This window comes from Petaurus breviceps, unplaced genomic scaffold (genome assembly GCF_028583685.1).
Source record: "Petaurus breviceps papuanus isolate PSGF00001 unplaced genomic scaffold, PetGlider_PUasm1.0 90804, whole genome shotgun sequence".
In the NCBI taxonomy this organism is placed as follows: domain Eukaryota; kingdom Metazoa; phylum Chordata; class Mammalia; order Diprotodontia; family Petauridae; genus Petaurus; species Petaurus breviceps.
Genome location: NW_027187348.1, coordinates 19,259,342 through 19,286,334, shown reverse-complemented (window position 1 = coordinate 19,286,334; position 26,993 = coordinate 19,259,342). Strand labels below are relative to the sequence as shown.

Genomic DNA, 26,993 nt, shown 5'->3' with positions numbered 1-26,993 from the left:
CCAGCTGCTTTCTCGTCTTAGTTCAAATCGCTGTGAAGAGCACCACTCCCACATCATTCAGCGCAGAGTATTCTGGGGTTTCCTAAGCAGCAGGTTGGCAACCAGCAACAGATGGAGAAGCTGTGTAATCCTGATTACAGACTGGAAGGAGAGGTAGGCACTGGGGCATGTGGCCAAGTGGGCAGTCTAGAAGATGGCAGGCCAAAAGGCAGCAAGAGCTATATCTGCCAAAATGGAAAGGTTCCATAGGACACTGCCAGATTCTGCACCCCCAATTTCCAAATTCAACAAAACATGTTTGCCTATTCTTCTAAGGCAGGCATAGTCCTGCTCTCCCCTCAAGCCTGATTTTGCTTCTCAGGCTAAACTTCAACAAGTCTATTGTGCCTACCAGAAAGAAATCAACATAGTGCAGATGGTATTTCAAACGTGTTTGTTTCTGTGTCATCTGCTCTGGACATAAATATCAACTCAATAACTTCCCTGTTATAAGGGATAAGCTAAAGCAACAACAGTGGCTTTTGTTTTTCTGTCAAAGGACAGTAACCAAATAAAAAAATTCCCATAAAAAGCCTATATTTATATACTTTTTATTTTATAAAAAAACACACAAAAAAAACAAACAATTAGCACTTTGTAGCACCAGGAGAATTTGTTTAAAAAAAAAGTAAAAAGAAAAATTACAGTTTAAAAAATCCAATGGTTATTGAAACAAAATGAAGACATGAAATTCCATTTTTTGAAAAGGAGCATTTTCTTTCATGGGTGACATAAAAAAGGAACTTTCTGGTGGCATTTTTAAAAATAGCACATGAATGCAGAATGACTTTATAATTTTTGCAGAAGTAGTGATTCCCTCCACATAAACACTAAATGAATTCCAAATGATCAACATTACCATAATGAACACAAAATGAATTAATAATGCCTGAATAGTTAAAGTAAGATGTTACTTTCTTGAATATATTGTTTTTTTGTGAAGCCTTTAATTAATTAATATTAAACTCCTGTCCTGTTTATTACTCTTACCTTTGTTATTTTAATTCCTCCCTCCCTCCCATTATCCCTGGGCAATTCTTTGATTTTTAAAGTGTTTCTCTTTTGGATTTGCCTTCAAAGCAATGGTTTTAATCTTTTCCTTTTAATTATCAGTTTTGAATACATCTAGAACATGGATGGCCAGAAAAAAGCAATGGGCTAGTCATATAACAAGACATCCAAAGGACAACCCAAGTGCTACATTGATAACTCTAATATTAAAAGAATCAGTTGATGTTCTCCAGGATGTTGATGATATAGATAAGTATTTAATGGATAGGGAAGGTATTAGAGGGATTTTGATCTTATCTCCCCATAATGGGAATGGGAATTTGAAGAACTTCTCTGCCCATTAATAGATCTGGGGGGGGGGGTTGTTGAAGACCTCCCCTGCTTTTAAAGTAAACTCTGCCCTGTGATAGGCTAAAGGTAATCACAGGGAGCCTGTGATGGAGGGAATTTGCTAAAGGGTGGGGCAAAGCCCACAGGAACCTTCCCTGCTGTGCAGATAATCTCTGCAGCTTCATAAGCTAAATATAGTTACATGGAGCCTGTGGTGTTAGGAGTTTGCTGAAGGGAAGCAGAGCCCATAGGAAGCTGGGAGTCAGAGCTAGCCAGATGATAGGGGAGAGAGGAAACTCAGGCAAGGAGTCAGATAGGCTTGTGAATAGATATTGATCTTGTATTGGTTTGTGGGAAGGCTGAAAGATGCTGTGGCCCTCAGCTTTATTATGGCTTCTTAATGTCTTTGGTACTATGATGGAATCAGTTTACTGGTGTTGGGATTTGATTCTCTGGTATCTCAATAAATGCTTCAGTTCATCATCTACCTGGAGAATCTGGTATATTTTGTGATTGCATGTCATATAATATTTATAGTCACAGTCTTTATCATGTCCACGGGCTCTGTAAATAATGCATTGGTGTTACACTCCCCTAGGAAAAAAGTAAGTTTCTTGAGGAAAGGGGCTATTTCATTTTTACATTTGTATACTCCACGCTTAGCATAGCTCCTTGTCCATTGAAGGTATTTATTAACTGTTGAAATGACTGAAACGGAATTGCTGGAGGGATTACCCCACATTGAGGAAACCATGGAATCATCAAAGTAAGAAAGAGCCTGTGTATTTTAAACCATTAATTTTCACAGTAATTATTATTCTGCATTGCTATACTTGAATCATAGAGTTAATTGTCAGACAACTCTCTTGATACCAAGAGATCTTGAGTAGAATGGGAAACTCATCCCATAGCACCTCATATTCTGGTAATAAACAACTCTACTCTAAGTATGACACCACTAAAATGGGGCAAGAGTTCGTTTCCACCTTGAAAATGACTAGAAATGTGCTACAAAAGACCAAGGCCAATTCCATGGAGAAAAGATTTCCCCTTTCAAGTGTGTGTCTTAGAATGGTCAGCAAGTCTAATCCTGCTGATCTTAGGGGCTCTAATGAGCCACAGGGCAGCAGGCAGTCTCTTAGACATAATAGGCCCACACTATTTAGGGCTTCATAGACCAAAAGTCAAGCCCAGAATTGCAGCATCTAATGCATGATCATTGAGCTTGATTCACTAAGTATAGACCTCACCAATTCTCCCAGGCAATGTAAACACCATCAGTAATCCCAAACAATATTAAATATACAATTGCTTTGTCCCACCTTGGCACTCACTCAGCAAGCTTCTGCTATTATTGTATATGTCTGTTGTAGCTATTTCCCTGGAATAGATCACACCTTAGAAAGTGATTAGGACATGCAAGTGACTCTGAAACACATCATAAAACAGGACAGATTGTGCTTCACATGGGATGTTTCCTTCAGTGCCAGGATCTCCTGCTGCCAAAGTGCCAACATGGCATGTTCTCTGGCTACAATCTCTATGTGCCACCACACTGCCTCCCTGGTACCTTTGCAAGGCTCAGAAGATCAACCATCTTGTGATCACTTTCCACCCTCAAAGAATTTTGGTTTTTCTCCTCCTTCCCTGCTCTCATTGCATGTTGGGCAAGAGATTGCAAATTAGCAAAAATAACCAATTCAGGGACTAAAATGTTATACACTTAGGAGACCACAGTGCAACTGTACATATGTAAAAGAGCAAACAAAAGTAGTGGGCATTATTCACAAGATATTTTGTCCTAACAGTTTTTCTGCAATTTCTTTTGAGAGCACTTTACCTAATTCTACAAAGTCTACTCCAGATATGAAAAGTGCACTGCTAATGTTCTGCTTTGGCTCAAATATGTTCAAAGTAGAGATGATCGCAGTTGGCTAATCCCTTCATAGTTAGCTAAACCTGCCCTTGCACTGAATTTGTAGGCCCTAATACAGTACTGCCATCGTGGTCTTTTTTTTGGAATTGTTCATTGGACCTGGGACAGGTTTGTGTTGGATCTAATTCAGAAAACAAATATAGCCCAATTAAATCTTACTAGACCTTACTTTTCTTATACCAAAGAGTAACTAAGATTTAATAATAAATGTGCAAATACACAATATAGAGATGTATAAAATTAAAAATAGTTTGATCACCTATAGTATCTTATAGGTTTTCTTCTAGAGCACATTTTGTGTCTGACAGATTCAGTGTCTTTTAACTACTAGTCATTTTTATTGACCATTAAATGAGAGGGTTTCTTTTATTTGAAAATTTAAAACCTGCAGGGACCACAATGTAGAGCCTCTAATTCAGGTCATTTATAACTTCCTTTACTCACCTGACTTCTCTCTATTTTTCCAGAGTAAGTTCTTCTGGTGAAATCTGAGACTATCTTTCACAGTTGGGGGGGGGCAGGTCATGCTCTGAAATGGATGTTTGCATTTTCTTGCAATAATGATTTCCAATCTCTGTGTTTCATTTGGAGGTAGCTGGACATCGTTGTTAGAGGGCAGCCTTGAAGTCAGTAAGAGCAAAGCTCAAATTCATACTCTGACACACATTTGACCATGGGCAAGTCTCAGTAGCCCTGACCAGTCTCTTAGATGATAAATTACAGACAAGTTGCTGATCACCTTTGCTGGAGGGCATTTCTACACTGGGAGTTCCCATCACTGATGAAACCACAGGTATAAAGTTAAAAAAGACTAGCTTCATTTACAACTGACCTCTCATAAAGCAAAGCTCATTTTAAGTTTTTATTTCAGGAGTTTTAAATATTATTATGGAGTTGACATTTTCTATTTTTGTATCATTCTCCTCAAAAGGCAGTCAGTGAAAGAGGTAAACTAACTTGAAATAAACAACTCAGAGAGAATGCTTCTCATTTCTTCTCTTTCCTAGATTTGTTGATAGGTTGAGCATTTCCAATGGGACTGTTAAAGACTATGGGAGCTCCATGTGGTGATACTTTTGTATTTTTATTTGGCAATCAGTGTGATTTGTGGCATGCTATCTGGCAAAGATTAGAACTGGATAGAGCCTTAGGCCTAGGCCAACCCTCTCATTCTGCAGATGAAGAAGCTGAAAGCCAGAGAGATTAAATGATTTCCCAATGTCACTGAATAAGTAGCAGAACCAAAAGTAGAATCTAGGTCCCTTGACTCTAAACTCAGTGATCTTCCCACTGTGCCACACTGTCTTTTCTGTTGGCCAGCTACGTTGGCTTATATTCAGTATAAAAGGAGTCATCTCAAAATGAATCTTTGATTACAAGTACCTTTCAAATTCAACACATTCTTTTTACTATGGCACTTTCAAATTAAATTGATGATGAGCTCAATTACTCCAGATCTCTTGTCATTAAATGGATACTTATGAAGCATGAAGATTTCCTTTCTGGTATCCCTTGCTCTCCCACTTGACTGACCTTCTTCCTCCTTTTTCTGGTCATAAATCTCTGATGATGACCTTTGTCCTTGTCTTGCACAATTCCTTCATGTTAATGTGTTGTGACTTATTGATGCCCATCATCTGCCTCTCTTTGGGTGCCTTTCAAATTGAATTTGTCAGAGACTTTGATATTCTTTGAATATTCCTACAGTTTCCTCAGAAGTATAGTATTCTTAAAATATGGCCTTTGATTATTGGTGAACCATGGAGCAATTAAAAATAGTGTCCAGTTTCCCAAAGTTAATCCAGTCAGTCAACTTTCTTCCCCTTGATCATTTCCAGGTCTAACTTCATGTTCATGCAGAATTTCTGCCAAAGATAAATGTACCAAAGGATCAAGTCTATGAGTTGTCCACTAAACTGTATATCATAGTCTGGACAAAAGTCATTTTTCATTCACTTTTTTTTCCTATTCAGAAAGTTAGGTCAAATTCTTTTTGAGTGCCCTTAGATGGCATTTAGGACACTTTGCAATGTTTGGAGTTATGACACAATCAGCACAATGTGGCTCCCAAACAGAAATATTTGGAAAGCCTCACCATTTCTAGAGAACCTTCTTTCCATTTGGACACTGCACCTGACATCCTCCACAATCCTCTATAACTTTTATGTCCTGAAGATTTAGGCATTATTCAAGATTAATAATCATAGAGTTGTTGACCAAAACGATCTATCTCTGTTGCTACATCTTTTAAGGAACTGGGTATGATTTTGAGATTTGCATCACCTTATTGAGGGAGAGAACTTTTAAGGCATCATTTTACTATAATAAAAGCTAGCATTTGTATAGGATTTTAAGGTTTACAAAGTACTTTACAAATATTATCCCATTTGATCCTCACAATAACTCTACGAGAAAGGTGCCATTATTATCCCCATTTTAGTGCTGAGGAAACTGAGGCTAGGATAAGTTGGGAGTTCCCCAAGATCACACAGATTCATGTGAGACACACAAGAGTCTGGGACAAGACTTGAACTCACATCTGCCTGACTCTAAATTCAGCACTCTATCTGCTGGGCCACCTGGCTGACTTACCATGCTTTTTATAGTCAGCAAACAATAATTTCAGTAGACTCATATTCCCCGCACCTTTTAGTTAAGTATCAAAGTGAAATATATTACTTACAAGTGTCATACTGACATTAATTGACAGCCTTGGGAGTTGAAAAGGTGTTGAGTGTCCTAAAACAGTCCTGTATGAGCACGTCTTGGAAGATCATTAAAATGAGTTGAAGGTGCCAGTTTGATAGATGACACAGCACAATGGCAATAAGTTCTATCTGATCAGTTCCATGCTCCTCTATAACCCTGGGGGAGGATACTGAGAACCTTGCCTCTGACCTACTGCTTGAGCCTAGTTAAAGAAAGTTATAGAGGGATGATACTTAATCACTTGCCGGAGCCTCTATTTTCAGCACAGCTTTTTTTTTTTTTGGTTCCTTTCAGAAATAAACTACATTCAGTCCTCAAATATCTTCAATTTAAATGGCATTTAGTCAATTATATCCATATCATCCATTTAGCTACATGTAGCAAGGAACACAAAAATGACCTAATTTTGCAGAATCATAGAATCTCAGAGCTGGAAAAGATGTCTGAGACCATGTGGTCTAACCAATATCACCCCAAATCCCTCTATTAGCACACCTGACAAATAAACACCTAAACTTTGCTCACAAGGAAGAGTATATTACTTCCCAACATGGTCTATTTCAGCTTTAATTATTAGGAATATTTGATAACATCAAGCAAAAATTTTCCCCTTTGCCACTTGTACCCATCATTCCTAGTTTCCCAAATGGACCTAATAATACAAATCTAATGTCTCTTGCATGCCCTTCAAATATTTGTAGACAGTTTTCATGTGTTCTCCTCCTTCTACATCTTCTATCCTTGCTAAACATCCCTAGTGCCTTCAATCAATCCTCATATGATATGATCTCTGATCCCTTCACCATTCTTGGTTTTCCTTTACTAAAATACTCTCTGGCATGTTAATCACCTTCCTTCCTATAATGTAATAACCGGAACTGAAACCAATGTCTTATGTCTAATTTGCCCTCTTGTGTTAGGATCTCTATTGTACTTCATTTATTACCCTTCAAGACAAATCAGATCGCTGCCTATAGAAACTTTTCCCGTGGCTCCCAGTCTGTCTAGCCCCCTAGCACCTCTCTCCCCAGCTATCTCTTTTTATGTCTAAAGTCCTGTCAGTATCAGGTCTCTGGGTACCTTCAGGTAGTTGAATCTAGCTCATAAGCATAATAAAGTACAGCTCTACAGTGTTTTCCATTTTGCAAATTACTTTCCTGACAATAGCCTTGTCTTGTGACATAAGTTGTATTATCCTCTTTTTTACAAATGAGGTAACTGATGCTCAGAGGGGTTCAGTAACTCCCTCTTGGAAACAAAAAGGATTGAAGGAAGTGCCATCTCAACTCACATCATCTGATTTCCTGACACTCATAACATGAGACCATGTCATCTCTGTAGTAACAACTCACAATTAGTCAGGTAGGTAACAACTATTATTGACTCCCTATTTTCTTGTTCAGTTGTTTTAGTAGTGTTTGACCAATCGTGAACTCCTTTTGGGGTTTCTTGGCAAAGATCCTGGGGTAATTTGTCATTTCTTTCTCCAGATCACTTTGCAGATGAGGAAACTGAGGCAAACATGGTTAAGTTGTCTCACCGCTACTAAGTGTCTGAGGTAGTATTTGAAGTCAAGTATTCCTGACTTCAGGTCCAGCACTCTACCCACTGTTCCACCTAGCTGTCCATCTCTGTAGTAACAGCTCATAATTTAGTAAGGTAGGTAGTACAACTCTTAGTGACCCCCTATTGCAAGTGTGAAAGATGGAATTTAGGAAGATTAGGTGGCTTATAGAAGTCAGTCAGATATGGACCAATGAGGAGAACCTGTTTGTCCTAAATCTCAGTCCAGTAGTCCTCTGCTATATCATACAGTGGAGAAGGAAGTAATGAATGGCACTTAAATTGGTCAAAACAGGGAAAGGAAGAGTAGAGGCTCAAGGGAAGAAGTGGGAAAAGGGTTAAAGGAGAGTATCATGGGACTATAAAAGCTTGAGACTCATTTTCTTGCGAACAAAGTAAACTATCTACAAAAGCAATTCTAAAAGGGGACTTCCAAATACATTTAGAAGGGATGCAGCATTATTTAAGTAAATATATAGCTTCCTTTCATATTTCTTCCTTCCTTCACTCTTCCTTACAATTGAACAAGTCTTCTAGCTCTTCCCTTTAGGCACAATTCCATCCCACACGTTAATGCCTTTGCACAAGTGGTCCACCATGACTATCATAAACTCACCTCCTTTGAGGTACAGGTCAACCTTTTGCAGGAAGGAAGTCTTTCTGATTCCTCTGGTTGTTAATGCTTTCTAGCTCCTGAAATTCCTTTGTATTCCTTTGTATACATGTTGTATGTATTAATTATTGTATACACTTATTTACATTTACATTCTATCTGCCTAGTACAATATAAACACAGTGCATTGGAAAAAGGAGGAACTTAATAAATGGTTGTTGAATTCCCAGGCCATTGAGCTGGTACATCAGTGCATCTGTCTTGAACAGACACTGCAGAGAGACAATGAGCTGGGCCAGAATTGAATAGGAGGAAGAAAGTGGGCTGGATTGCATTTGGGAAATCTCAATGACCTGGAGCCTTTCCATGAAACAAAATCCTGTCTTCTTCACACCAATATCCCATGAGTCACGTTACATGGCTGCAAATCATGTAATACCACAATCACAGAAAAACCAAAACTGTGAGTCACCTAAAAAGCAATAGATAGATACATAATTTGTATAAATAGTCTACAGCATTTGGATGATAATGAATTATTGAGCAGAAATAGCATAAGAGATACCAGCAAAAATATATATGACTAGAAATGGAAGTTGAGCAAAGGAGACAATAGATGGATTATCTGTGTGCTGCTTGGTTTCTTTGCAATGTTAAGATGCTCAGAGAAAAGTACTCAACCCATTGCGGGGACCCCTGTGGAAGACTTATGGGAAGATAGGCATAGCATGTCACAGGATGAGAAGGTGTGGCTTTGTGGTGATCAGCCACCTTAAAGGGAGTGCCCACCACAATAAGACCAATTCTTTGTCAAGTACAACTTTCCAGGTTATCTACTGTAGTTATATAAGTTCTGGTACATTTGTTAAACACAAAATTTGTTCTAATGTTTTAGAGTAACACATTGTATTTGTTCTTTAAAAATATCTGATAAGAGGAACAGCAGATTGTTGCAATATCGAATATTCCTTTGCAATACGAATTGCTATATTCAATACTGATTGCTACATGCAATGAAATTTTTTCCCGTCATCTTCCTTTTCCTTATCCCTTACCTTAAAGTCTCTCCTAAGAGTTTGTCCTTGGTTCTCTTTTCTTCCCTTTTTCACTCTCTTCCCTGACATTCTTTTTTGATACCAAAGCCTCAGATATTATCTTTATGCAGATAGTGTCCAAATCCATATCTCCCAACCTGAACTCTCTTCTGTGGTACAGACATCAAATTTCAGTTATAAACAGGATAGCTCCAATTAAATGTCTCAGTGTTTTAGGAAGCACCCTAGCATAACCAAGATGGCCTGCCAGCACAGGTTCTTTGATCTGCTTTTAAAGGAAAGACTGCTCATAAAGGGGTTAACAATCCTTCTTTAATTACATTCACTAGTTCAGGGGAAAGGTCAACACCCTGAACTTGGAGAAAATACAAGAAGCGAAATTAGCACAAAGACCAACAGGGTTCCAGCTGTCTGAGTACAGCAATTTTGCTATACACTTTATATACATCACTGGATTGAGGGAGCACAGACAACATCTGAGTAGTCGGGGGCTCTTAACAAAAGGCTACTCAGAGTCTTGACCAGGAAATCAAAAGATCCTTCTCATGAGCAAACCTCCAAAGCAAAAGGCAACCTCCCTGAATAAATAACAAAGAAGGCCCCCAGGAAACCTACTTGACTCGGTACAGCTGTGAATTATCAGGGTTCAAAGGATATCAGTCCTTCAGATCTTTACAATTTAACTTGAGCCTGAGGAACTGAACTCCAATAACAAGAAGAAACAACAACAAGAATCTCATCTTGCTTGGGCTTATACTCAGTGACACCTCAAACTTAGCTTATCTATAACCAGGTGAATTGTTTTCTAGCCTGAGTCTGCTCCTTCTATATGGGGGCGTTACCATTTGCTGGGCTTCTCATGATGATAATCTTGATGCTTCCCTTTCCCTCTAACAAACAACCAGTTATCAGGTATCGTTGATTCACCCCCACAGTGCCTAGTGCATATGAGGTGAGGAAAGGAAGGAAGAAATAAACATGTATTAAGTGCCTACCATATGCCAGGCACTGTGCTAAGCTAAAGAAGGGCAAAAGATAGTCTCAAACTTCCATTCTGATGAATGTCTAGGCCAGATCAAAGCCAAATAACATGAATTCAAAGCAAATGGACATTTAATTAGAATAGTAACATAAATTAAAAAGAATAATTCCCTCATTAACTACTTGATACTATTTCCCACAGAACCCTATGCCTTAATTAGAAAAGGGAACATTCTTCCCAGACAACTCACAGTCCTGGGGCTGTGCTTCAGTTCCCAGAAACCATCTGGGTCTCACTGCTGTGTCTTTCTTCTCCCAAACATTCCCTTCAGAGCTGTTGCTCTCATGGAGAACATCTTGCTTAAAAGGATGGTTACTGTTGTTCTATAAGGCTTCCATTGCTCAAGGTTATTTCAGCTCTTTTGTTACTCAGGTTCATGGCTGCACCCAGCTGTCACAGTGTCCATCAGGTCAAATTCAATCGCCTTGTCCCTGCTTGTCAAGAATTTTCCCTGGTCCACTTAATATTTAGGTCAGTCACAGTATAATTCTTTACCACCTAGTGACAAAACTGTGTATACTGTAGGTATTTATCAACACTGCAACTGGGTACTTTTGCCCTATATTCCTTCATCTAGATTTTTGCTATCTTCTTTACAAGTATGATTATATAACTCCCTTGTTCATAAATTTTCAGTGGCTCCCCATTGCCTAAAGGATAGAATACAATCTCCTTAATTTATCATTTAGGACTCTCTGTACCCTGAATTCAATCCAACACTCCAGTTATAGTTAAATCTGCTCCTCTTCATATGTACTGGATTCTTAGCTGTTCTCCAATGTTACATTTTGTGAACATCATTCTCCTTTTCTGAAATGGTGTCTGTCTGTCTGTCTCTCTGCAGTACTATTAAAATCCTTTCTTGTGTTTAGGGCATAACTTAGGGGTCTTCACTATTATGAAATCTTCCTTTGAAACCTTCCTATTAAACCTCAGTAAAAGCATATGTTTATATGCAATCCCAAATCTTAATCCTCCCTATTTTGACCATTTATCTATATTTGTCTTCTAACGTATTATGTTTATTATGTTACTTTGTTTACATGTCTTATCACTAAATTAGACCAAAAGCTCCTCAAGGGCAAGAATTTTGTTATTAGTTATGTTTGTATCTCTCCTACCTCTTTCATACAGGGACTTAATAAATATAATCAACAACAGTTGAATTAATAATCATTTTAATATATGACTCTCTCCATCACTTCAACCTCCCCCATTCTTCAAGATTAGGTATGTTCCTTGAAGGCAGGGTCCCCTCTTATTTTTATCTTTTTAATCCCCAACTCCTACTATAATCCCTATGAAGGAGGCACTTAATAATATGTATTAAACTGAATTAAATTGAATGTACAAGGACATGTTAACTGAGGTATGGTGGGAATTTTTTATTTTGTAGATTTGAGATAAATTCGATGCTATGTGATTTTGAATTGGACCTTTATTCAAAGCAAAGCTTTGATGCCTTTTTTTTATTTGATACTATGAAGCATCAGGCAACAAGGAAGCAAAGGATGAAAAATTCAGTGCAAATAAAGGATGGGTAATGAATTTTAAAGTTATACCTTATGTAACATCAAGGTGCAAGATGAAGCTACTAATGCTGATGAGAAGGCTGTATGAGAAGGCAGAAAGATGCTCTGCTTCAGAAGCAACAGAATGATCAACAACTTGATCTCTTTAATGACAACATTTGCTAGAGGGAAGTTTGCAATGAGAAAAGGAAGGCAGCAATTTCTGGATCAATTTCTCAAAAAGACATTGAGTGGCCCCAAGTCTTCTCAAAATTATCCTGAAAGATGTTTGTGAAAACTCCCAAGCGAAGGCCTCCTAAATTCCATGACCCTGATGAGTATGTTTTTTTATGTGCTCATTCATAGAAGTGAAAACAAACAACACACACATACATATAAACACACATGAGCACACATATACATACACATTATTTGGGGTGTCCCAAAAGTCTCTGTGTAGTTTGAAGCTTTTACTTAAGACTTTGGATAGTATATACTTTGCTATTGTATTATATTTGTACTATCTCCCTCTGGGCTACTCCCTCTACTCCCCTCTCCCTTATATATTAAATACACTTTTATAATAATGATACATTTTTATAATACTGTACTATACTGAAACCATGCCATTGCAACTATAAGGCAAAAAAAGTCACTTTACATAGATTATCACAATCTTGAGTGGTTTGTCATTTCTTTCTCCAGGTCCTTTTACAGATAAGGAACTGAAGCAAACAGAGTTAAGTGACTTGCCCAGGGTCACACAGCTGGTACCTCTCTAAGGTCAGATTTGAACTCAGGAAAGTGAGTCTTCCTTACTCCAGGCCCAGCCCTCTAGTCACAACCCCATTTAGCTGCCACTAGATGATCCCCCAGGACTGCTGCTCAAGTATATGTATTTTATCCCAAGAGTAGATTGTAAGCTCCTTGAGGGTAGGGGTGTTATCTCACTTTTGTCTTTTATATCCTCAACATCTAGAACATTACCTGGCACATAGTAGGGACTTAGTGAATGCTGATTATCTTATTTTATCCCCACAGCTATCTTGAGAGGTACAAAGTATAAGTTTTACTATCATTATATAGATGAGGAAGTGAGTGTCAGGGAAGCTAAGCTGATTGCCCAACATGACATAAGGATTGAATGATATGATAGGTATGTGGTTTGAATCATGATTTCCAGATTCTAATTTCATTTTCATCCTTTTTATACAACATTGCCTCTCATATTACCATTTGATGAATTACCTTGTTTAATTCATGAATGTTATAGAATATTTCCCACTATATAGGCATATAATGTAGATGATTTTAAGTGCTATTTGTGGTCATTCCTATTAAAGAAAACTGAGCTTTGAACTTTTTTTTATTTAAAAAAATGATTTATTAACTTCGGATTTACATCATTCGATTCCGCCAGATTTTGAGTTACAAATTTTCTCCTCGCTTTTCCCCCACCCACTGCCCCAAAATAGCAGTCCCACAGGATGATATCCCCTCCTCCAATCTGCTCTCTCCCATATTTTTCTCCCATATCCCTTTTGACTTTTCCAGTGGATCTCTATGCCTCAGTGCCTATATATCTTATTTCCCAATTACATGTAAGATGGTATTAATAATAGTATATATATATGTATTTATACACACACATATGTACATATATATTTGAATATTTGATTTTAAAACTTTCAATTCCAGATTCATTCCCTTCCTTCCCCGTCACCCACCACCACTGTGAAGACAAGCAGTTCAGTATAGGTTGTACATGTGTGGCTAATGCAAAACAACAACATAGTAGATATATTGTAAAAGAATGACTACACTTTCCTCCCTCCCATCCTACCTCCCACCCACTCCACTCTCCACCCTGATCCCATTCCCTTTTCAAAAGTGGGTGCTTTCAACTTCCCTCCCCCCCAGACTACCCTTTCTTCCATCATTCCCCCTCTCATCCCCTCCCCCCCACCCTATTCTCCTGGAGGGTGACATACCCTATTTAGTGTGTATTTCACTCCCTCCTCAAGCCAGATTCAATGGGAATAAGGTTGACCCATTCCCTTTTGCCTTCCTATTAAGTTTTTCAGGAACACAATGCCTTATTATCCCATTTTTCTAAATGTACATTTTGACCTGCTGAAGACTAGGGAGGGGGGTGGGCTCTTGGGATTGTTCCACTATATAGATAGATATAGATCTATCTATCTATCTATCTATCTATCTATCTATCTATCTATCTATCTATCTATCTATCTATCTATCTATCTATCTATCTATCCTATAGCTAGAAGTTTACCCTGGATTCCATCATCCACAGGCTGCTAGAAATGTAGGTTTCAAAACGTGCAGCTGACAGGCAATGAGATTTCACCTCGGAATCTCAAGTCCCTTGAGATCTTCCCACACCAAACCATTCTGCTGGAGTTCAAAGCACTGCTCAAAACCTGTAGGGGCATCCTTGACCAGTGCTATGACCTTGGGGACATTCCAGAACAGATTGTTTGAGTGCTGGAGCCTCATCCCCCTGAAAGTAGCAACCTACTGGGGTGGTGGGAGAAGGATGAGGGGGAAATACATGGACTGGAACTTTAGAGACCATCTGTTTGGCTCTGGTCTACAGGATCAAGTAAAATTGAAAGCCTCTTCATATTTCAGGGCAGCCATGAGTATGACAGCGTGAGTCCAAAGAGCACAGAGGAACGTCTTTAGTGGTAGCTTTCTAGGGTCATATAATTAGACCTTAGAGGCCACTGCCTCTAACCCCCTCATTTTACAGATGAATGTGAGACCTAGAAAAGTTGAGACTTGCTTGCTCAAGCTCAAGCAGCTAGTAAATGTATAATCAGGATTTGAACTCAAGACTCCAAGTTCGAATGCTCCATTCACTGCACCACTTAGCTGCCTGAGTGCCAAAGTGAAGTCTCAATCCCTGAGTTACAGACCAGAGCATTATGAGGCCCATACATTTGCTGGCACGGGGGCTACTGAGTTACCTTCTGTGGAAAAACACTGACAAGGCTGGAGTAAAAACAGATGAAGCAGCAACTTTTCTTTTGGAGTGGAGATAGTGGCAAAGTTCCCACAAAGTAGGATCTGGGTATTGTCCGCTAAACAGAAAGGCTATGTGTTCTTTGCCAACTGGCAGTCAGTGACCCACTTCTCATCCCCTATTTTTGTATTGAGTTTGAAAACAATCAGTAAACTAACATTTATTAAACACTTACTGTGTGCCAAACTTTGTGCTAAGCATTGGTGATACAAAAACACTAATGGTCTAGGAAAGTCACTTAACCTTTGTATCTACCTCGGTTTCCTGATCTGTAAAATTGAGACAATAATCTCACCCAAGTCCCAGGATTATTATGAGGATCAAATGAGTTAAGAATTTTAAAGCACTTAGCACAATATCTGGCACATAATAAAAGTTTAATAAAATGCTTCTTGTTTTTTTCAAACAACTGCTCTTCCTGTATACAAGGTAAGACGAGGTCTGATCAATTGCCAGAGGAGACATCCATGTTTGTGATGGGCTCGTAACGGGGAGCAGTTCCCTTGAAGTATTTTAGACCAGTCTTCTAGAAGCATTTTCCCATTGCCACTGAACTGATAATGATGAAATACAGATGCTAGGCCTTATTGCCTTCAATCACTTTCTTTCTATGCCAGCCCTATGAATCCTCTTCAGTTCCGGTTTTGGCACCCAGTCTGACAAAGGTGGGGAAAAAACATCCTTTGGTGTGGGTTGTGGTGGACTTCACTTTTAATTCCAAGTTAACATGCAATCTGAAGTGATGCTCAGAGAAAAATTGTCTTCCTATACCGGGGTGAAAGGCAGGGTGCTGAAATGTGTCTGATGTAGGATGAGAGAAGAGGCAGCCTTTAATCATTTTGTTTTCAAAGCAGCTTTGGCTAGTCCTTTGAAGACAAAATTTTCTTAGCTGCTTCTGGAAAACAGGAGCCCTCGATATCGCCTCACCCTCTGCCTATTTCCTTACTGGAGGGTTAAACTTTGCCTTGTATGCAAAGCTTCTGAAACCTGGATCTTTGCTACAAAGCCAGTCAGTTTATCCTCATCCAAATTTCAGAAGAATCAGTTTCCTTTTGCCTGGACTAGATAAAGACATTGACGATTCAGATAGCACATAATCCTAGCAGAAGCAAAGAAAATGTATTGCAAAATCCAGGCACTGTGAAGTATATTTTTATGTGAGCTTGCACCAGTTATCTTTCAGGAAGAGGCAGGCGAGTTAAGCAAAGTAATGTGGGAAAGAAGATGCCCTTTCCTCTTTATTCCTGAGATGACTATAATTAAGCAGGGGAAGCTAATTTTATGGAAATCATGCATTACCGTAATTGGGTGCAAGTGAACATTCATGTACATCTTATTTAAAAGAGAAAAATAATGTTATTGTGTGGATGCTGCTGTAGTGAAGTCTCAATTCCGTGGGGAAAAGTCTTGCTGCCTCCATTCCTGCTTAGAAGATTCACTGTCTACTCTCTGAGTCTAATTACAAATCACCCTGCTTTTCATTTCCCCATCCCCCAGTCCCACCCCTGCATGGGCAAAGTAAACACAGCGGCCCTTGGTCTTCCCTTCCTCCCTAACCTCCTCTGCCAGAAAGTCATTTTTCTCTCCCTACTAGACTTTTCAAATCTAAACAATACTTTTCAACAGGCTCTCTCTGGTTGGCAGTTTTGACCCATATATCTTCAGGTAATCCACTAGTGGATTTGTCTTCCATAAGCAGAAGTTGAGCCCAGGGCCTTTTTTAGTAATGCATTTCACACACAGTCTAAGCTTTGCCCTTTATCATATTCAAGGCTGACTGAAGGCCTTTGCACCTCATCTTCCAAGCATAACCAGATCAAATCTTATGCCCTGCCCCTTTGGTGACGGCGACCTTTCCCCAAATGCTTGCTGCCCTAACAAGGGGAGAAAGACACTGTGGGTGGAGCTTATGACCTGCTCCACTTTATCTGGAGTGATCTATGTTTTGAAAAGAAAAAAAGTTTGAATTATAGAATATAAAAGACCTAATCTACATATTTCCAGGTCAAGATTAGGTTTCACAGTCAGCTAGCTGTGCTAAATAAATTTATGCACAGGCAGAAAACCTTATTTAAGCACAGACCCAGTATTCCCTGCCCTGACCTCCTCCCACTTCCCCAAATAGCTTTGAGCAGAGCCCTATGCCTGGGACCTGCTCTGACCTGCCTGCTACAAAATCAGTACACACTGTTGAAGAAACTTCAAAGCCTCTCGAGACAAGAGGTCTGAGTGTTCTAATTGCAGCATCCTTCTTCCACTCCTCCACATTCTGGTCATCTCATCCCCTTCCATTGCTTTAGGCAAAGAATAATGCTTTCATTTTGTCAGTGTGATGGTATTTTTTTTTTCCTTTTTATTTGGAATTTTGATGTCTATACGATTTTACACGGAATAGGTATGGACTGGTCAGTGGGGATCAGTCCTTGAAACATGTACAGATATTTCTTGCCTGCTTTCAGTCCAAGAGACCACAAGGAAGTTTGGGGTGGCCCTGTTTCTGGTCATGTATGAATGAGGGTAACATTGCATGGTGATGGATTGCCTCTGGTCATACACTTAGTTTTAAGAGATGGGATTTGAGACCCTGTCTCCCAATTCTAAATACAGCTCTCTTTCAACACTTCTTAAAGCAGCTGTCAGAAAATGATCTGATAAACTGTCTTACCTAATTCTAAAATATTAATAGCATTCTGATCTATCTTCTAATTGGCTTCAAAGCTGGGAAACCTGATGACTCAAGGATCACTTAGAGAAAACACAGTGGGCATACATAAAGGGAATGAACGCCCTACCTTGTTCTCTTTGTGGCTTAAGTCAGATAGGAATATTAGAGCTGTTTCCTTAAGAGCTGAGTTGGAACAAGGTGACTTGTTACATTACTGTCCCCTATTTTTGTTTGTTGTGTCTTGATCCTAAACCAATGAATATTCTAGAACGGGCATGTCCAGGTAACTTGGTAAGTTTGAGATACCTGTAAGTTCTATAATAGGTCCTATGGGTGATCAAAGATGAACGACAACAGAAGGGATATTCTCTGGAGGCAGTCCCTCAGTGCATACAGAAAGACAGTCAACAGAGGATGGGAGCAGCTTCAGGCAACAGTGTCTCCGTCTGGCTGAGAGAAGTAACCTCAGTTTTATCATCTCTAAAATGGAGATAATAATACTTAGAACAGGTTCTTTATAGGATTTTGGTAAGGAAAAGTCTTTTATAAACCTTAAATTGCTCATTAGATATAGGATTAATGGCAGGGATCTGTACTAGATGGTGTTTAAGATTAATTTAAATTCTGTGGTTTAATGATTAACAAGACAGTTTGATAAAGTATGGAGATGGGATGGATAGGAAATAGAGTTGGAGTGAAAGATTAGCTTTAGAAAAGGCAGATGTTGTCCTGATGTTGCAATGGGGGCAATGGGGAATATTGTCATTTAGGGGTAAGAGTGAAGAAGCTGATATTTTCCTTGAATAAAGGAAGGGAATGCCAGGAAGGAAGAGAATGGCACTGAAGCAGAAATGGATATGTTTACAAATTTTGCCCTATGTAGTGGTTTCATATATCATTAATTTCCCCCTTTCCTCTTCTCCCCTCTTCCCATTTCTTTCTCACTTTTTCCACCTCTTTCCACTTATATTACTGAGATCATTTTGTTATTATTTTTGTGGAGTATCTCCTTCTGAAGCCACCTCACCAACTTGACCTCACAATTTTCCAGGTTGAGTCCCTAGAGGGGTAACTATTTCCATGTTCAAAGATGTCCTCTGAAGTCTTGCCCCTAAAATGAGCCCCCACTACTATTCTTACCTTTAGTAGCCAAAAAAGGCAACTAGAGTAAAGCAAAGCCTTTTCCCTAAGATGGCATAGTAAGAACAATAGCTACCAAACATTTTCCCATCAACCAGGAACACATTACTTCCAAAATACACAAAGCACCAGTTTAAGTATAACTTCCAGTACATTGGTGGTGAAACTCTCAGATAGAGAACAAATCTGGCCAAGCTAAATACAGTCTACAGGATTAGAGGGTCTTATATTTTCTTTTCTCAGGGAGATCTCATGCTGCTTCCTGTTGGGTGAAGTATCTGTGCTGGGCAGATTGCTCTGCTGGGATCTCTGGGCCTGTTTCTCTCTTTAGCTCACTTACCACCTGCCAGGGCTAATGTTCCCTTGAATCTACAATTGGCTCTCTTCTCTTCTGCCAAGGTCATGATGCTTAAAGCTGCTTCCTGGTCCCATTAATTGTCTCTGTCTCTGTTTACTCTCTGCTTGATGTGGAATCTCCTGCTGGTTCAATAGCTCTACTGCAAGCTGCCATGACTGATGGGGGGTGAGGGGGAAGGAGAGAAAATTCTCTTCCCACCTGATGCCCTCTGATAGAGATTTAGGGGTCACACTACACAAAACTACTCCTTGCCTAGAACCTGAATTGTCTCTAGGCCTGTCAGGGGGCATTCTGGGAAGATGGTGGAGTAAGTCAGAAATTTTTAGACTCTACAGATTTCCTCTACAAACAGACAGAAAATTGACATGAAATGAACATAGAGCAGCACAAATAAAGGGGTAAAGCAGTTGTCCTCCTAAGACAATTTGAGAGTACCTCAGAAAATATAGGGTCTATAGGGGCTGAGGTTTGCCCTGAGTGAAGTGTAGACACCTCCAGGTCAACTCCACTGAGTCAACAGTCAATGGGCCATTGGGAAGTACACTGGGTCTCAAGAAATTTCACCTCAACTTTCACCTCACCCGTAGCCTCAGGAACTTCACCTCATGAACTTTTATCTCACAAACTTTCATCTAAGGAACAGAAGATGACTGAGTGGGGTACGATTGCGAACTTAGCTTTGTAAAGGCATAAGGAGTAGTAGTAGACAGAGTGCTGGGCCCGGAGACACAAAGACCCAAACTCAAACACTTATTAGCTGTGTGACTCTGAGCAAGTCACTTAACCTGTTTGTCTCAGTTTCCTTATCTGTTTTATCTGATATTATTATATCACCTACCTCTCAGGAATGTTGTAAGTATATGCTTTATAAACCTAAAAGCACTATGTAAAAGATATTGTTGTTGACTATGAGGAGTGTGACCAATCTTTGGTCTGCTAATGCCAAGGTCCCATTCTAATTTAGAAAATTTTTTTCACCCTTCACAAATAGATAGCATAATACTTCATTAGCCTGTTACTATCACATCTTTTCTGTTATAGGTCTGCTACTTTCTATAATTATATAAACTGAGATAGGCTAAGGGAAGTAGACCTCCCTCACTATACTTGTTTGCTAAAGCTTTATTCTTTAATCCTTTAATTTGTACAATTTACCTTTTGGATTAGTAGCACATATATAATATACATGTATACATACATACATATGTATATATACACATATACATGTATGTATGCATATATATATATATTCCAGTGTCTCGGTCATTTTGTCCTCTAGGCATTGCCAGGGAGATGGGGAAATGTAATGCCAACCAACACAGCACACTTGAGGGCTGCTGTTGTGAATAATTTTAAGGATCTAATCACAAGGCATAATGAGCACTCTTTTTGTTCAAAACTAAACCTTGAGCCAATAAAGCAGTCACAATTCATAACAAAAAAAACCAACTTATTACCAGGGTGACCACAAAGCCTAAAACAAAACATACCATTCAGTAACATAGCACAATATATAACATAGCATAGCATAACCCCACCTTATTTTTATACATGCTTTTGGGGGTAAAAATCTTTGGGGAGTGAGCAATGAGCTCCTCCTTGCTCAGGTACTATTCCAAAATACTTGTTTATACAATTAGGGGATGCTGGGCCAGAGTCTTCCCTTAAGACACAGTACATCCCCAGGGGTAACAGAGAACACAACACCCTCTACCCCTAGGTCACAGTCAGTTACAATCCCCATAATCCAGAGTGTCCAAGTAAAGTCCTCTTGGCAGTGTGTCCTTCTCCCCAAGCTGCCATTGCGGGCTCGCACCGGGCACTTTCAGGTGCACACTTGTTCAGATGAGCCAAAGAGTTCAAGTCCTGACATTGCTTCAGCCCCCGCTTCCAAGTCCTGATGGGCAACTGGGCCAACAGGATGGGTCCTCAGGGGCCATGGCACTTCCCCCCTCCCATCATAGATAACTTCTCCCACTTGGTCCCAAACCATCCGAGGGGGACATGACAGGGAAGCACACTCACTGCTCCTGCCTTGATGCAAAGTTTTCATCTTGACCTGGGGCTAAATTCAGAGCCCCATAGCTCCTCCTCCTGCAGTCTGTGGGCTGACCTTTTCCAGCTCCCCCCAGGGTCCACACACAGGCAGCTCTTCACTCCTGCTCCATGTAACGACTGCTCCATTCCAAGCTCTCCTTGTTCCTCCTGGGTTTAGGCACAGAAGGCTCCAGGGGCTCCTGCCCCCAGCTTCTATCTCTGACTTGCACCACCCTAACTCTGGGGCAGCTTATCCTTTCCCAGACTTACATGGGGAGGTACCACTCTGGTTCAGGCTCTGGGCACAGCACAGTTCCAAGGCCTCCACCCCTCCAGCTTAGTCTGGGCTGGTGCTACTCCACTCAAGCTCCAGCCCTACAAGAAGTTGTAACACAATGACTGAGAAATAACCGAGAACTATCCCAGTCTTATGAAACTCCATACTTTCCTTTAGTACTTTATCTCACAAGGGTTGGTATCAGAGATCTCCTCTCTCTGTATCAGAGGTCTCTTCTCTCTATCAGAGGTGTCTTCTCCAAGCCTTGATGAGTTATTCACATTCTCAATCCTGGGGGTGGCCCTTGATAACTGCTAAATGTCCTTCCATGAGTGAGTCCCTCAGGCAATATTTCACCTCAGGATATATGCACATGTTCAACTAATAAGCCTAGAGCCAGAAGGCAACAAAGTCCACATGATTCTGTACAGCTATGAATTACCAGGATTCAAAGAAGATTGATCCTTCAGATGTTTACAATTTAGCATTAACTTGGGAAACAACTCTAACAACAAGGGGAAAACAACGACAACAACAAAGATCTCACCTTGCTTGTGCTCACAGGATGCTGAAGATGGACACTTACTACTTTCAGGCACAAATCTTCCTCTACCTGACTACCCAGATTTCCCCTGACCTTGGAATTGGCAGAAAGATTGACTCATCTTCATGTTAGCCTCCTGAATCCTTTGGAATTCTGGGATATAGAAAGGAAGAAGCCAAGAGAGATGCAAGAAGAAGAAGCTATGGGAGGTTGGTTGCCATGAATGTTGCAGAGAGGCTATAGCCATGAAGTCTTGAGTTTAGGATTTGATATTGAAGGTGACATTGAGAATTCAAGCATAAATGGTTTCTCAGGTTGGATCCTGCAGTTGTTGAAACCCATCCAGACTGCAGACATAAAACAAATTTTCCTTTATTTCCTCTCTGCTTCTTAATTTTCTCCTGAGATCTCTTGAGCTTGATATCTCTTGCCATTCTTTCCCTTTGGAAGGTTTATTCTTGTTTTTAAATATCTGTTTACTCCTTGGTGTTTATAGTTTGTTTTGTTTTTAGCTGATAAGGCTTTTGTAAAATAATTGTTCAAAGCAGACATTGAAAGGGAGTATTTCACTTCTCAGAAGGAATGGCTAAAGGGGTGAGGAATGATTTAGCCCACAAAATATGATCAGGGGAGAGTGACTGACACCTATTTGCTTGCTCACTATCATGAGAATAGCAACACTACTCCTACACCTGTTAAGTTTTATAATAAATATGATAATTGCAGGAAACATGATTCAACCTTTTTCCCTGAGAGTATATATCTTTTTCTGAATGCCACTGGCAAGGAGAGTTACAAGTGGAGAAAAAGGATGTGAAGCTTTAAACTTTAACTGAGTATCTTTTATAAATCATCCAAAGAGGTTTCATATTGTTTTCTCCCCATCTTTGCTGACCAGTCAACTTTCTATTTAGCTTTTTAAGAAAAAATAATTATATTCTATTTGTTTTCAGTCAGTAAAAATCTTCATTCTCTCTCTTCTCCCAAACCTCCCCTACCCCCAACACAAATGTGAACTAAGAAAAAATAAACCATTATGGATGTATAGATGATCAAAACAAATTTCCATAATTGCCATGTTAAAAAAAGTCTCATTTGTACTTGTAGTCCTTCTCCTTTCTATCTGGAGATGAGTAGCATGTGTCATCATTAGTCCATTGGAATCACTGTTGGTCATTGCACTGATAAGAGTTCTTAACTCTTTCAAAGTTGTTTACCTTTACTATGATGTTGTCATTGTGTAAATTGTCCTGGTTCTGTTCACTTCACTCTGCATCAGTTCATACAAGTTATTACATGTTTCTCTGAAAACATCTTTTTTCATATCTTATAAACATAAAAGTATTGCACCACATTTATATACTCTGACTTATATATCCACTCCTCAATTTGTGGGCATCCCTTCAGAATTCCCATTCTTTGACACCTCAAAAGACCTATAAATACTTTTGCACATGCTTAGAGTTTGTTGTGCTTAAGACTAATTCTTCATTTGTTGTACCATCCTTCTAATTCCCCATCTGCCTTCTCCCCTTTGCCTCCTATCTTCTTACTGAATGAAATGTATTTCTGTGCCAAGTTGTGTGTGTGTGTGTATGTGTGTGTATGTATTCTTACTTCCTTTCACCAGTTCAGATGAGACTGAAGTTATAGCATCAGCTGCTCCCTTGACTCCCTCCTCCTTGTTTGTATGGATGTCTTCTTGTGCACCCTAATTATTTGAGCTAATTTTTCCTAACCTTCCTTCCCCTCCCTGCCAGAATCCATCAAAAGTAAACAGTACTGACCAGACTAGATAGTTGGGAATTTTTTTTGATCCCTGGTGCTCAGTGCTGAATTAAGTAGCAACTGTAGTAGGTAACTTGGGTCAAATTCCTAGTAACCTCTATTCCTCTGCTGCCTCTTAAGTTTTTGGATTATGTCCTTATTTTCAATTATCTTGTTTTACATTGTTTTTAATTTTTAAAGCCCCTTTGGGAAATAGGTGGAATAGAAATGCTAAATAAGCAGACTCCCCAGTGTGATTCTTCCTACTCAATCATTTTCTTTTCTTACCACTTTGTTAGTGAACTCAAGGCCTTGCTATTACATTTAAGAATAAAATTCTCAGGAGGTATTGCTATTATAGTTATCAATACCGTAGAAGTAAATTGGTGTAGCAAATCTATATGTCCTAGAAGTGTCACTATGAAGTAATTTTTTTTAACAGATCAGTCCAAGTATGGTCATTCATCATAATAACCTTGAAAGGCAACTCACTCATTTAACTAATATAAAAAAAAATTAAGGATTCTCTTCCACCATTATGTTCAGAGTATATGGCATATTTCAGGGGTACATTTTAGAGTCATGGGATCTTAGAATTTGAAGGTACTTCCGATGTAATCTAAGAGAACTCTTGTCTCTATACAACTTCCTTGACAAACGATCATTCAGCTTCTGCTTGACAATTTCCATAGATGAGGAATTTATTATCTCCCAAAGCAGCTCATTTTATATTCAAGAAACTCTAGTTTTTAGGAGCTTTTTCATTACATCGAATAAAACTTCCACTCATTCTAGTTCTGCCTTCTGAGAACAAACAAAACAAGTCAAATCTCTCTTCTCTAAGACAGTCCTTAATATATTTGAAGATTGCCATCATGTTGCTTCTAAAAGAAAGTACATCCTCAGCTTGACTTTTAAACTACTTCTAGTCTACCTTTCCAGGAATATTATGTTGCATGCTTGCATGCAGTTCTGTCCAAACTGGCTTACTTGGGGTTCCCAAAATGTGGCATTCCATTTTCCACCTCCTCTTTGTCCATGCTGACCTTCCTGCCAGGAAGCATTGCCTCTTAATTTTTAATTCTAGAATCCTTAGTTTGCATCATGCCTCAGCATAGCGGCCATCTCCCATGCATGACTTTTCTTGAGCCTCTCCTCCCCCATAGTTAGTATTTTCTCATACTCAAATTAGCAATAAGTATTTATTAGGCCCTTACTATATGCCAGGCACTGTGCTAAGGACTGGGGATTGGGGGGGAAAAAAAGCAGTCCCTGACCTCATGGAGTTCACAGTCTGAAGTGGTGGGCATGGGGGAGGGGGTGGTGGCAACATGCAAATATTTACATATAAAGAACCTTATATAATCTTGTATTCATTTTTCATGTACCTAATGTATTCCTTAGTAGAATATAACCTCCTTAGGAGCAGTAACTAGTTTTTATATTTTTATCTTTGTGGCTCTATTGCTTTGCACACCATAGTTCCTTTAAAAATGTATACTCTCTAGCTTGTCAATGTCTTATCCTTAAATATGGTGTCTAGAATTTAACATATGCATATGCGGTCTGTCTAGACAGGTTCCCCACCCTTGATCTAGGGCAAAGTATGGTGGGGCCATAATCTTTCGCATTCTGGACAACATACTATTAATTCATCTTAAGCTCCCATTAGCATTTTTGACTGCTTTGCCCCAAATCTTTAGCCTTTGAGCATTGAAGCTGATTTTTGGAAGCAGATAAAAGTCATTCATAGTCAAGTCAGGTACATATAAAAGTGATTATCTGGACAATCCTACTTTAGGCTCCAAATAAGATTTGATTAAAAAAAATAATATATGTATATATATATATAAATTTATATACATATAATATATACACATATATATTCATGTGTGTGTTTGTATGTAGTTCTAATGTGTTCCTGAAAGAATTTTCAAAAGAGAATTTCCACAAACATTTTGGGCCATGAGAGCACCAGTTTCTGGCCATTTCTAAGCTGTGCCACCTGTATTCCAGTCTTCTCTTCATCTTACTCTCACCAGAAACCAGAAACATATCCCTGGGACTATGGGCTCTCATTGGTAATTTTTCACCTTATCTTATGCAGTCCATCATTTTGCAACTATGTCTAAGTCTGTACTCTAGCCCCCTTTCACTAGAACTTGGACTCCTATCTCTAAGACCTTGGCCTCTGACTGGTAAGCTTTTATCTTATCTTGTTTCAGGTCCACCAGACCATTTCATGCTGCCTGCACTCTCTTCTTTGGCCTCTCCGCATTGGAATGCAACCTCTTGTTCCTGGAACCTGGACCTCTAACTAGTGAGCATTGATCTTATCTTACCAAATTGTGGGCCTATTATAACACTCCTTGGCCATCTCTATGGCATGTGTTGTCCAAGACTGGTTTGTTTACTTATATTTGTATCTCCAATGCTAAATGTATAGCTTTAATAAATGTATTTTCTTTTTTTCTATTTCTTCATTCTACTCCAGGATGTACTTTTGACTCTCTGAATTTTCTCTACCTTGCCATAGAAATATCTTCACAGCAGAAGTTCATTGCATCCCTAGACTTCTCATATTGGAAGTACCCTTTACTGCAGAGGCTATTTCCTATGGTCAGCTGGTTCCTACCCAAATTTCCAATTTATTAGGCACACCTAGACCTGCCATGTCTTCATTCTTCTCCAGGCTGTAACTGATTCTTCAGACTTTTTCTGCCATGACTTCTTATCGGCCTTCATGCTCCATTTTAGCTTTCCTTTGTGTTATCTTAGCCATTGGAATGTAAATTTATTGAGGGCAGGAATTATCTTTCAGCTTATATTTGTATTCTCAGTGCCTCAGACAGAATAAGTTACTTAATAAATACTTGTTGACTTGTTATTTCATTCATTCATTCATTCATTCGTTCGTTCGTTCCTTCCTTCATTCATTCATTCATTCATTCATACTGTTACAAATAAATATAAACCTACCAAAGTGAGTGCTTTGAAAATCTGCATTCATTTGGATGAACAAGATGTCTGATAGAAAATCACTCTCATTACATGTTATCATCATATTTATACTCATAGAGATATGTATTATAGATGCATATGTATATCTGCTATGTACATAGACAATTAAATTAATTGAATGAAAATATCTTAAATATTTATGCTGAGATGAATCATACTGTAACATACTTTTTAGTGCATTTTGGCAACAGTAAAAGCTAGTGCAGGAAGCATCATAGTGCAGTTGATAGAAAGCTGGTTTCTAAGTCAGGAAAATCCAGGTTTCAGTGCTACCTACTGGTTGAATGACCCTGGATAAGTCACTTAAACTTTCTGTGCTCTAAGCCAGA

The 26,993-nt window shown here is 39.1% G+C and overlaps 1 long non-coding RNA gene across 1 annotated transcript; it reads left to right on the top strand.

The window, feature by feature from the left end:
* LOC138147743 (uncharacterized) lies at positions 1-26,896 on the top strand. The gene is made up of 3 exons (XR_011164873.1): positions 1-153; positions 25,869-25,963; positions 26,138-26,896. It is a non-coding gene; the product is annotated as an uncharacterized lncRNA (long non-coding RNA).
* Positions 26,897-26,993: the final 97 nt, after the last annotated feature.